Source organism: Schistocerca americana, chromosome 7 (assembly GCF_021461395.2).
Source record: "Schistocerca americana isolate TAMUIC-IGC-003095 chromosome 7, iqSchAmer2.1, whole genome shotgun sequence".
Lineage (NCBI taxonomy): Eukaryota > Metazoa > Arthropoda > Insecta > Orthoptera > Acrididae > Schistocerca > Schistocerca americana.
Window position 1 is genome coordinate 636072645 of NC_060125.1, and position 12133 is coordinate 636084777.

Sequence of the window (12133 nt, forward strand, 5' to 3'; positions counted from 1 at the left end):
CCATGACATGCAGTTCCTTCTGTTAAATGTTAATACTGAACAGGATATAAAATCTGTTAAATCTGAGCTCAAGAGGGTAATCAGTAAGCCAAAAATTGATTATTTTAAGACACTCCTCAGAGACATTCACTGGACTGATGTTTACAGTGCTCATGGCATGAATGAAAAATATAACATTTTTGCTAATAAAGTGCTTACCTTATTTGAACACTGCTTTCCCCCAAAACTTACCAAGGTTAGAGCAAAGTCTACAAAGAAGCCATGGATTACTCGAGGAATAGGGGTATCTTGTAAAACAAAAAGAAAACTGTATCTGTCAATCCGAAACATTTCCAATGTTGATGCTATAGCACATTATAAGAAATACTGCAAAATATTAAAGACTGTAATACGGATGTCAAAGCAAATATATTACAAGGAAAAGATAGTCATATCAGATAACAAAATAAAGACAATATGGGATAAAGTGAAGGAGGAGACCGGTAGAACCAGACATGAAGAGGAACAAATAGCATTAAGAGTAAATGATGCATTGGTGACAGATGTGTATAGTGTTGCAGAACTTTTTAACAAACATTTTATAACTGTTACTGAAAAGATGGGGTTGTCAGGTTCGGTAGATGCTGCTATGGATTACCTTAGACCAGACATTTCAAGTAACTTCCATAATATGAATTTGACCCTCACTACCCCAACAGAAATAATGTCCATCATAAAATCTTTAAAATCAAAAACATCTAGTGGGTATGATGAAATATCAACAAAGTTAATTAAAGAATGTGATTCTGAGCTAAGTAACATATTAAGCTATCTGTGTAACCAGTCGTTTATCAGTGGAATATTTCCCGAATGGCTGAAATATGCTGAAGTTAAGCCACTGTTTAAGAAGGGAGATAAAGAAATAGCATCAAATTTCCGTCCAATTTCACTGTTGCCAGCATTCTCAAAAATTTTCGAAAAAGTAATGTACAGTCGTCTTTATAACCATCTTATCTCAAATAACATACTGTCAAAGTCACAGTTTGGATTTCTAAAAGGTTCTGATATTGAGAAGGCTATCTACACTTACAGTGAAAATGTACTTAATTCATTAGACAAAAAATTGCAGGCAACTGGTATATTTTGTGATCTGTCAAAGGCATTTGACTGTGTAAATCACAATATCCTTTTAAGTAAACTAGAATATTATAGTGTAACAGGAAATGCTGCAAAATGGTTCAAATCTTATATCTCTGGCAGGAAACAAAGGGTGTTATTAGGAAAGAGACATGTATCAAGCTATCAGGCATCATCCAACTGGGAACTAATTACATGTGGGGTCCCACAAGGTTCCATTTTGGGGCCCTTACTTTTTCTTGTGTATATCAATGAACTTTCATCAGTAACATTACCCGATGCCAAGTTTGTTTTGTTTGCTGATGATACAAACATTGCAATAAATAGCAAATCAAGTGTAGTCTTAGAAAGATCAGCCAATAAAATATTTGTAGACATTAATCACTGGTTCCTAGCCAATTCTTTGTCACTAAACTTTGAAAAAACACACTACATGCAGTTCAGAACTTGTAAGGGGTGTCCCAAGAGTATATGTCTAACATATGATGACAAGAAGATAGAAGAAGTGGACGGTGTTAAATTCTTGGGATTACAGCTTGATAATAAATTCAACTGGGAGGAGCACACCACAGAACTGCTGAAGCGTCTTAACAAATCTCTGTTTGCAATGCGAATTTTGTCAGACATAGGGGATATAAAAATGAAAAAGCTGGCATACTATGCTTACTTTCATTCCATAATGTCATATGGGATTATTTTCTGGGGTAATTCATCAAGCCAAGCTAAAGTTTTCCGGGCACAAAAACGTGCAGTAAGAATTATATGTGGTGTGAACTCAAGAACATCCTGCAGAAGCCTGTTTAGGGAACTAGGGATACTAACTACAGCTTCCCAATATATTTATTCCTTAATGAATTTTGTCATTAAAAATATATCACTTTTTCAAACCAACAGCTCAATTCATGGAATCAATACTAGAAATAAGAATAATCTTCACAAGGATTTAAAGTCACTTAGTCTTGTACAAAAAGGTGTGCATTATTCAGGAACACACATTTGCAATAACTTGCCAGCAGCCATAAAAAGCTTAACAACCAATGAAATTCAGTTTAAGAGAAGCCTAAACGATTTATTGGTGGCCAACTCCTTCTACTCCATTGATGAATTTCTAAGGAAAACCAACTGATTTGTATATAAGTACAACATAACTTCTGCACAATTTCAGTGCAGTAATGTGTTCACTGAAAATTTGTGTGTGTGTGTGTGTGTGTGTGTGTGTGTGTAAGTATAAACTAACTTCTGCACCATTTCAGTGCAGTAATGTGTTCATTGTAAATAAGTATTACAGTAGTTGTATTACATGTTTCTTACCTTATAAATAAATATAAAACTTTTTTATTTTAAATTCAGTGCAATAGTATTTGTAAAATGACTCTTAGTGTTCATTAAAAAATGACGATCATTCCACTTGGGACCTGTGGAATGGTACATTAGCTTATTTGTTTTAGTTTAAATATTTGTCATGTATTGTTGTTTTTCTGACATGTTCCACATCCTGGAGGACCTCCTCACTACGGATCAATTGGAATGAAAGTAAATCTAATCTAATCTAATCTTGAGTACATTTTTGGAGAGAAGGACACCAGTTGCACCACAGGGCAGGGTGGGGGATGCGGTGCACGATACATTTTCTTTCTTCGGTTAGCATTTTTTTGTGTTTTATACTTATGGAATTTTGGTTTTTCATGTTGATTATAAAATGACCTTTTTCATGTGTGAAATGTACTAACTCAATTTTTCCGCACTGCAGGTCAACTTGTGTGTGGTTGCAACATTACGGTCCCATTGAGTACATTTTTGGAGAGAGGGACATCAGTTGCACCACAGGGGGGGGTGGAGGGTGCCGTGCACGATACATTTTCTTTCTTCGGTAAGCATTTTTTTGTGTTTTATACTTTTGGAATTTTGGTTTTTCTAGTTGATTATAAAATGACCTTTTTCATGTTTGAAATGTACTAACTCAATTTTTCCTCACAGCAGGTCAACTTGTGTGTGGTTGCAACATTACGGTCCCAATTGAATACATTTTTGGAGAGAGGGTCATCAGTTGCACCACAGGGCAGGGTGGAGGGTGCGTTGCACGATGCATTTTCTTTCTTCGGTAAGCATTTTTTTGTGTTTTATGCTTTTATAACTTTGGTTTTTCATGTTGATTATAAAATGACCATTTTCATGTTTGAAATGTACTAACTCAATTTTTCCTCACAGCAGGTCAACTTGTGTGTGGTTGCAACATTACCGTCCCATTGAGTAGATTTTTGGAGAGAGGGACATCAGTTGCACCACAGGGCATGGTGGAGGGATGCGGTGCACGATACATTTTCTTTCTTCGGTTAGCATTTTTTTGTGTTTTGTACTTATGGAATTTTGGTTTTTCATGTTGATTATAAAATGACCTTTTTCATGTGTGAAATGTACTAACTCAATTTTTCCGCACTGCAGGTCAACTTGTGTGTGGTTGCAACATTACGGTCCCATAGAGTACATTTTTGGAGAGAGGGACATCAGTTGCACCAGAGTTCAGGGTGGAGGGTGCCGTGCACAATACATTTTCTCTCTTCGGTAAGCATTTTTTTGTGTTTTATACTTTTGGAATTTTGGTTTCTCATGTTGATTATAAAATGACCTTTTTCATGTTTGAAATGTGCTAACTCAAATTTTCCTCACAGCCGCTCACTTATGTGTGGTTGCAACATTACGGTCCAATTGAGTACATTTTTGGAGAGAGGGACATCAGTTGCACCAGAGTTCAGGGTGGAGGGTGCCGTGCACAATACATTTTCTCTCTTCGGTAAGCATTTTTTTGTGTTTTATACTTTTGGAATTTTGGTTTTTCATGTTGATTATAAAATGACCTTTTTCATGTTTGAAATGTACTAACTCAATTTTTCCTCACTGCAGGTCAACTTGTGTGTGGTTGCAACATTACGGTCCCATTGAGTAGATTTTTGGAGAGAGGGGCATCAGTTGCACCACAGGGCAGGGTGGAGGGTGCCGTGCACGATACATTTCCTTTCTTCGGTAAGCATTTTTTTGTGTTTTATACTTTTGGAATTATGGTTTTTCATGTTGTTTATAAAATGACCTTTTTCCTGTTTGAAATGTACTAACTCAATTTTTCCTCGCAGCAGGTGAACTTGTGTGTGGCTGCAACATTACGGTCCCATTGAGAACATGTTTGGAAAGCGGGACATCAGTTGCACCACAGGGCAGGGTGGAGGGTGCCGTGCACGGTACATTTTCTTTCTTCGGCAAGCATTTTTTTGTGTTTTATACTTTTGGAATTTTGGTTTTTCATGTTGATTATAAAATGACCTTCTTCATGTTTGAAATGTACTAACTCAATCTTTCCTCACAGCAGGAAAACTTGTGTGTGGTTGCAACATTACGGTCCCATTGAGTACATTTTTGGAGAGAAGGACACCAGTTGCACCACAGGGCAGGGTGGAGGATGCTGTGCACGATACATTTTCATTCTTCGGTAAGCATTTCTTTGTGTTTTATACTTTTGGAATTTTGGTTTTTCATGTTGATTATAAAATGACCTTTTTCATGTTTGAAAAGTACTAACTCAATTTTTCCTCACAGCAGGTCAACTTGTATGTGGTTGCAACATTATGGTCCCATTGAGTACATTTTTGGAGAGAGGGACATCAGTTGCACCACAGGGCAGTGTAGAGGGTGCGGTGCACGATACATTTTATTCCTTCAGTTAGTATTTTTTTGTGTTTTATACTTTTGAAATTTTGGTTTTTCATGTTGATTATAAAATGACCTTTTTCATGTTTGAAATGTACTAACTCAATTTTTCCTCACAGCAGGTCAACTTGTGTGTGGTTGCAACATTACGGTCCCATTGAGTAGATTTTTGGAGAGAGGGCCATCAAGTGCACCACAGGGCAGGGTGGAGGGTGCCGTGCATGATACATTTTCGTTCTTCGGTAAGCATTTTTTTGTGTTTATACTTTTAGAATTTTAGTTTTTCATGTTGATTATAAAATGACCTTTTTCATGTTTGAAATGTACTAACTCAATTTTTCCTCACAGCAGGTCAACTTGTGTGTGGTTGCAACATTACGGTCCCATTGAGTAGATTTTTGGAAAGAGGAACATCAGTTGCATCACCGGGCAGGATGGAGGGTGCCGTGCACGATACACTTTCTTTCTTCGGTAAGCATTTTTTTGTGTTTTATACTTTTGGAATTTAGGTTTTTCATGTTGATTATAAAATGACCTTCTTCATGTTTGAAATGTACTAACTCAATTTTTCCACACAGCAGGTCAACTTGTGTGTGGTTGCAACATTACGGTCCCATTGAGTACATTTTTGGAAAGAAGGACGCCAGTTGCACCACAGGGCGGGGTGGAGGATGCTGTGCACGATACATTTTCTTTCTTCGGTAAACATTTTTTTGTGCTTCATACTTTTGGAATTTTGGTTTTTCATGTTGATTATATAATGACCTTTTTAATGTTTGGAATGTACTAACTAAAATTTTCTTCACAGCTAGTCAACTTGTGTGTGGTTGCAACATTACGGTCCCATAGAGTACATTTTTGGAGAGAGGGACATCAGTCGCACCACAGGGCAGGTTGGAGGGTGCCGTGCATGATACATTTTCTTTCTTCGGTAAGCATTTTTTTGTGTTTTATACTTTTGGAATTTTGGTTTTTCAAATTGATTGTAAAATGACCTCTTTCATGTTTGAAATGTACTAACTCAATTTTTCCTCACAGCAGGTCAACTTGGGTGTGGTTGCAACATTACGGTCCCACTGAGTACATTTTTGAAGAGAGGGACATCAGTTGCGCCACAGGGCAGGGTGGAGGGTGCCGTGCACGATACATTTTCTTTCTTCAGTAAGCATTTATTTGTGTTTTATACTATTGGAATTCTGGTTTTTCATGTTGATTATAAAATGACCTTTTTAATGTTTGAAATGTACAAACTCAATTTTTCCTCACAGCAGGTCAACTAGTGTGTGGTTGGAACATTACGGTCCCATTGAGTACAATTTTGGAGAGGGGGATATCAGTTGCACCATAGGGCAAAGTGGAGGGTGCCGTTCACGATACATTTTCTTTCTTCGGTAAGCATTTTTTTGGTTTTATACTTTTGGAATTTTGGTTTTTCATGTTGATTATAAAATGAACTTTTTCATGTATGAAATGTACTAACTCAATTTTTCCTGACAGCAGGTCAAATTGTGTGTGGTTGCAAAATTACTGTCACATTGAGTACATTTTTGAAGAGAGGGACATCAGTTGCACCACAGGGCAGGGTGGAGGGTGCCGTGCACGATACATTTTATTACTTCGGTAAGCATTTCTTTGTGTTTTATACTTTTGGAATTTTGGTTTTTCATTTTGATTATAAAATGACCATTTTCATGTTTGAAATGTACTAACTCAATTTTTCCTCACAGCAGGTCAATTTGTGTGTGGTTGCAACATTACGGTCCCATTGAGTACATTTTTGGAAAGAAGGACGCCAGTTGCACCACAGGGCAGGGAGGAGGATGCTGTGCAAGATACATTTTCTTTTTTCGGTAAGCATTTTTTTGTGTTTCATACTTTTGGAATTTTGGTTTTTCATGTTGATTATAAAATGACGTTTTTAATGTTTGAAATGTACTAACTCAATTTTTCCTCACAGCTGGTTAACTTGTGTGTGGTTGCAACATTACGGTCCCATAGAGTACATTTTTGGAGAGAGGGACATCAGTTGCACCACAGGGCAAGTTGGAGGGTACCGTGCACGATACATTTTCTTTTTTCGGTAAGCATTTTTTTGTGTTTTGTACTTTTGGAATTTTGGTTTTTCAAATTGATTGTAAAATGACCTTTTTCATGTTTGAAATGTACTAACTCAATTTTTCCTCACAGCAGGTCAACTTGTGTGTGGTTGCAATATTACGGTCCCATTGAGTACATTTTTGAAGAGCGGGACATCAGTTGCGCCACAGGGCAGGGTGGAGGGTGCCGTGCACGATACATTTTCTTTCTTCGGTAAGCATTTTTTTGTGTTTTATACTTTTGGAATTTTGGTTTTTCATGTTGATTATAAAATGACCTTCTTCATGTTTGAAATGTACTAACTCAATTTTTCCTCACAGCAGGTCAACTTGTGTGTGGTTGCAACATTACGGTCCCATTGAGTACATTTTTGGAGAGAGGGACATCAGTTGCACCTCAGGGCAGGTTGGAGGGTGCCGTGCTCGATACATTTTCTTTCTTCGGTAAACATTTTTTTGTGTTTTATACTTTTGGAATTTTGGTTTTTCATGTTGATTATAAAGTGACCTTTTTCATGTTTGAAATGTACTAACTCAACTTTTCCTCACAGCAGGTCAACTTGTGTGTGGTTGCAACATTACGGCCCCATTGAGTACATGTTTGGAGAGAGGGACATCAGTTGCACCTTAGGGCAGTGTGGAGGGTGCCGTGCACGATACATTTTCTTTCTTCGGTAAGCATTTTTCTGTGTTTTTAACTTTTGGAATTTTGGTTTTTCATGTTGATTATAAAATGACCTTTTTCATGTTTGAAATGTACTAACTCAATTTTTCTACACAGCAGGTCAACTTGTGTGTGGTTGCAACATTATGGTCCAATTCAGTACATTTTTGGAGAAAGGGACATCAGTTGCATCAGAGGGCAGGGTGGAGGGTGCCGTGCACGATACATTTTCTTTCTTCGGTAAGCATTTTTTTGTGTTTTATACTTTTGGAATTTTGGTTTTTCATGTTGATTATAAAATGACCTTTTTCATGTTTGAAATGTACTAACTCAATTTTTCCTCACAGCAGGTCAACTTGTGTGTGTTTGCAACATTACGGTCCCATTGAGTACATGTTTGGAGAGAGGGACATCAGTTGCACCTTAGGGCAGTGTGGAGGGTGCCGTGCACGGTACATTTTCTTTCTTCAGTAAGCATTTTTTTGTGTAGTATACTTTTGGAATTTTGGTTTTTCATGTTGATTATAAAATGACCTTTTTCATGTTTGAAATGTACTACATCAATTTTTCCTCACAGCAGGTCAACTTGTGTGTGGTTGCAACATTACGGTCCCATTGAGTACATTTTTGGAGAGAAGGACACCAGTTGCACCACAGGGCAGGGAGGAGGGTGCGGTGCACGATACATTTTCTTTCTTCGGTTAGCATTTTTTTGTGTTTTATGCTTTTGGAATTTTGGTTTTTCATGTTGATTATAAAATGACCTTTTTCATGTTTGAAATGTACTAACTCAATTTTTCCTCACAGCAGGTCAACTTGTGTGTGGTTGCAACATTACGGTCCCATTGAGTACATTTTTGGAGAGAGGAACATCAGTTGCACCACAGGGCAGGGTGGAGGGTGCCGTGCACGATATATTTTCTTTCTTCGGTAAGCATCTTTTTTTGTTTTATTCTTTTGGAATTTTGGTTTTTCATGTTGACTATAAAATGACCTTTTTCATGTTTGAAATGTACTAACTCAATTTTTCCTCACAGCAGGTCAACTTGTGTGTGGTTGCAACATTACGGTCCCATTGAGTAAATGTTTGGGGAGAGGGACATCAGTTGCACCTTAGGGCAGTGTGGAGGGTGCCGTGCACGGTACATTTTCTTTCTTCGGTAACCATTTTTTTGTGTTTTGTGCTTTTGGAATTTTGGTTCTTCATGTTGATTATAAAATGACCTTCTTCATTTTTGAAATGTACTAACTCAATTTTTCCTCACAGCAGGTGAACTTGTGTGTGGGTGCAACATTACGGTCCCATTGAGGACATTTTTGGAGAGAAGGACACCAGTTGCACCACAGGGCAGGGTGGAGGATGCGGTGCACGATACATTTTCTTTCTTCGGTAAGTACATTTTTGGAGAGAGGGACATCAGTCGCACCACAGGGCATGGTGGAGGGTGCGGTGCACGATAAATTTTCTCTTTTCGGTAAGCATTTCTTTGTTTTTTATACTTTTGGAATTTTGGTTTTTCATGTTGATTGTCAAATGACCTTCTTCATTTTTGAAATGTACTAACTCAATATTTCCTCACAGCAGGTCAACTTGTGTGTGGTTGCAATATTACGGTCCCATTGAGTACATTTCTGGAGGGAGGGACACCAGTTGCACCACAGGGCAAGTTGGAGAGTGCCGTGCACAATACATTTTCTTTCTTCGGTAAGCATTTTTTTGTGTTTTATACTTTTGGAATTATTGTTTTTCATGTTGATTATAAAATGACCTTCTTCATGTTTGAAATGTACTAACTCAATTTTTCCTCACAGCAGGTCAACTTGTGTGTGATTGCAACATTACCGTCCCATTGAGTTCATGTATGGAGAGAGGGACATCATTTGCACCACTGGTGCGGTGCATGATAAATTTTCTTTTTTCGGTAAGCATTTTTTTGTTTTTTATACTTTTGGAATTTTGGTTTTCCATGTTGATTATAAAATGACCTTCTTCAGGTTGAAATGTACTAACTCAATTTTTTCTCACAGCAGGTCAACTTGTGTGTGGTTGCAACATTATGGTCCCATTGAGTACATTTTTGGAGAGAGGGACATCAGTTGCACCACAGGGCAGGGTGGAGGGTGCCGAGCACAATACATTTTCTTTCTTCGGTAAGCATTTTTTTGTGTTTTATACTTTTGGAATTTTTGTTTTTCATGTTGATTATAAAATGACCTTTTTCATGTTTGAAATGTGCTAACTCAATTTTTCCTCACAGCAGGTCAACTTGTGTGTAGTTGCCACATTACGGTCCGATTGAGTACATTTTTGGAGAGAAGGACTTCAGTTGCACCACAGGGCAGGGTGGAGGGTGCCGTGCACCATACATTTTCTTTCTTCGGTAAGCATTTTTTTGTGTTTTATACCTATTGAATTTTGGTTTTTCATGATGATTATAAAATGACGTTTTTCATGTTTGAAATGTACTAACTCAATTTTTCCTCACAGCAAGTCAACTTGTGTGTGGTTGCAACATTACGGTCCCATTGAGTACATTTTTGGAGAGAGGGTCTTCAGTTGCACCACAGGGCAGGGTGGAGGGTGCCGTGCACGATACATTTTCTTTCTTCGGTATGCATTTTTATATGTTTTATTCTTTTGGAATTTTGGTTTTTAATGTTAATTATAAAATGACATTTTTCATGTCCTAAATGTGCTAACTCGAATTTTCCTCACAGCAGGTCAACTTGTGTCTGGTTGCAACATTACGGTCCCATTGAGTACATTTTTGGAGAGAGGGATATCAGTTGCACCAAAGGGCAGGGTGGGCGTTCTGTGCACGATACATTTTCTTTCTTCGGGAAGCTTTTTTTCGTTTTTTATACTTTTGGAATTTTGGTTTTTCATGTTGATTATAAAATGACCTTTTTCATGTTTGAAATGTGTTAACTTAATTTTTTATCACAGCAGGTCAACTTGTGTGTGGTTGCAACATTACGGTCCCATTGAGTACATTTTTGGAGAGAGGGACATCATTTGCACCACAGGTGCGGTGGACGATACATTTTCTCTCTTCGGTAAGCATTTTTTGATTTTTTATACTTTTGGAATTTTGGTTTTTCATGTCGATTATAAAATGACCTTTTTCATTTTTGAAATGTACTAACTCAATTTTTCCTCACAGCAGGTCAACTTGTGTGTGGTTGCTACATTACGGTCCCATTGAGTACATTTTTGGAGAGAGGGACATCAGTTGCACCACAGGGCAGGGTGGAGGGCGCGGTGCGTGATACATTTTCTTTCTTCAGTAAGCACTTTTTTGTGTTTTATACATTTGAAATTTTGGTTTTTGATGTTGATTATAAAATGACCTTTTTCATGTTCGTAATGTACTAACTCAATTTTTCCTCACAGCAGGTCATCTTGTAAGTGGTTGCAACATTACGGTCCCATTGAGTACATTTTTGGAGAGAGGGACTTCAGTTGCACCACAGGGCAGGGTGGAGGGTGCCGTGCACGATACATTTTCTTTCTTCGGTAAGCATTTTTTTGTGTTTTAGAGTTTTGGAATTTTGGTTTTTGATGTTGATTATAAAATGACCCTTTTCATGTTTGAAATGTACTAACTCAATTTTTCCTCACAGCAGGTCAACTTGTGTGTGGTTGCAACATTACGGTCCCATTGAGTACATTTTTGGAGAGAGGGACTTCAGTTGCACCACAGGGCAGGGTGGATGGTGTGGTGCACGATACATTTTCTTTCTTCGGTAAGCATTTATTTGTGTCTTATACTTTTGGAAATTTGGTTTTTCATGTTGATCATAAAATGACCATTTTCCTGTTTGAAATGTACTAACTCAATTTTTCCTCACTGCAGGTCAACTTGTGTGTGGTTGCAACATTACGGTCCCATTGAGTACATATTTGGAAAGAGGGACTTCAGTTGCACCACAAGGCAGGGTGGAGGGTGCCGTGCTTGATACATTTTCTTTCTTCGGTAAGCATTTTTTTGTTTTTTATACTTTTGGAATTTTGGTTTATCATGTTGATTATAAAATGACCTTTTTCATGTTTGAAATGTACTAACTTAATTTTTCCTCACAGCAGGTCAACTTGTGTGTGGTTGCAACATTACGGTCCCATTGAGTACATTTTTGGAGAGAGGGACAACATTTGCACCACAGGTGCGGTGCATGATACATTTTATTTCTTCGGTAAGCATTTTTTGATTTTTTATACTTTTGGAATTTCGGTTTTTCAAGTTGATTATAAAATGACCCATTTCATTTTTGAAATGTACTAACTCAATTTTTCTTCACAGCAGGTCAACCTGTGTGTGGTTGCTACATTACGGTCCCATTGAGTACATTTTTGGAGAGAGGGACATCAGTTGCACCACAGGGTAGGGTGGAGGGTGCAGTGCGTGATACATTTTCTTTCTTCGGTAAGCATTTTTTTGTGTTTTATACTTTTGAAATTTTGGTTTTTTCATGTTAATTATAAAATGACCTTTTTTTCCTCACAGCAGGTCAGCCTGTGTGTGGGTGTAACATTATGGTCCCATTGAGTACATTTTTG